Here is a 1,571-nt window from a genome sequence, read left to right on the forward strand (position 1 = left end):
ATATGTATAGAAAGTATGTTGGTACCTAGAGAAACACGTCACATTCATTCAACCTTTATTTCTACAAGTTAGTGTCACTGAGTCACCAGGACTCATTTTAAAGAGACCTGTTTTAGACGGACCACGGATGAGGTGCAGACAGTGACAAACAACCATGAAATGCAAATAAAATAAAGAGCGGTGTTATAAACAACACAAGGTGTCTCTGCATGAGTGCAGCTACAGCGTGCGCTCTCAGGACATCATTACCTGCAGTGTTCCCTCAGTCAGGACTGAACTAGACAAAAGGACCTTCTCCTACTCCGCTCCTGTTTCCTGGAATATCTTGTAAAAAGATCTGAAGCTCTCGACCTTTGACCTCTCTAAGTGGCTTCAAACATCTGATAAGTTCCTGTAGACATGTTCCTGTTTTTAGTTTTCTACACCGCCTTATAATCTAGCTGTTTTTTTCTTCTTTCTTTTCATTACTTTTCCTTTTGACTCTACTTTTGGTTGCTATTTTGTTTTGATTTGTTAAAAAATAGTTAATCTGTATGCCTCTTTTATGATTGTCTATTGTTGTCGTTGTTGTCCACTGTTGTCATCACTATTTGTTAAAGAAATCAAATCTCTTTTGTAAATGAGTCCCTGAAGCACAATGGGATTAACCTGTAGAGATAAAGGTTGAATGAATAAGACAAAGTAAAATGCTAAACCTCAGCAGACATCTTTACTTGGAGCTGGTGTATTGGTGACGACCTTGGTGCCCTCGGACACGGCGTGCTTGGCCAGCTCCCTGGGCAACAGGAGGTGCGCGACGGTCTGGATCTCCCTGGAGGTGATGGTGGAGCGTTTGTTGTGGTGATCCAGGTGGGAGGCCTCGGAGGCGATGCGCTCAAAGATGTCGTTCACGAAGGAGTTCATGATGCTCATGGCCTTGGAGGAGATGATGTGTTGGGGTGGACCTGGTGTAGCTCTCCTTCCTGGTCTTTCTCTTCTTCTTGCCTCCTTTGCCGGTCGCCTTGGTCACGTTTTTCTTCAAGCCCTTCTTGGGTGCAAAATTGAAGGGTTCAGGCATCCTGGTTCAGTTCTGGACTCAGAATTAGCAGCTAAGATTTGTGTACTCTGCTGGACAGATTTAATAGTTTTGATTTGAGTGAAAGGTTTGAGAGATACGGTACCATGAACGTCTGTCTCACTGTTTCCTTTGCACTGTCCTCACTTCATAATCCTTATTATTCTGTAGAATGAGTGGTGGGTTAATGTATCACTGATGTATATGAATATATGTTGCATTATATATATATATATATATATATATATACACACACACACACACAAGTGTGTTACATTAGGAAATCATTTAGCTGTTCTCTTTTACAGGTAATTCTGTAAAATAAAAGTACTGGTGGGAATGAAAAGGTTACGTCTGAATGTTCCTGTCACATGTTCAGGGAGTGGGTCTGCACAGCAGCAAAGTTCAGAACATTTCCACAGAAAGTTTATTAGTAAATAATTATTAATTAATTAGTAAATAAAGTTTATTCTGATTCTGATTTCATAATGTATGGTTTGAGTTTGCTTTTTATCAC

The 1,571-nt window shown here is 40.4% G+C and overlaps 1 pseudogene; it reads right to left on the bottom strand.

The window, feature by feature from the left end:
• Positions 1-1,057, bottom strand: part of LOC119408616 — a 13,569-nt pseudogene extending 12,512 nt beyond the window's left edge.
• Between the last annotated feature and the right edge of the window lie 514 nt (positions 1,058-1,571).

This window comes from Nematolebias whitei, chromosome 4 (genome assembly GCF_014905685.2).
Source record: "Nematolebias whitei isolate Nwh7 chromosome 4, NemWhi1, whole genome shotgun sequence".
Classification (NCBI taxonomy): domain Eukaryota; kingdom Metazoa; phylum Chordata; class Actinopteri; order Cyprinodontiformes; family Rivulidae; genus Nematolebias; species Nematolebias whitei.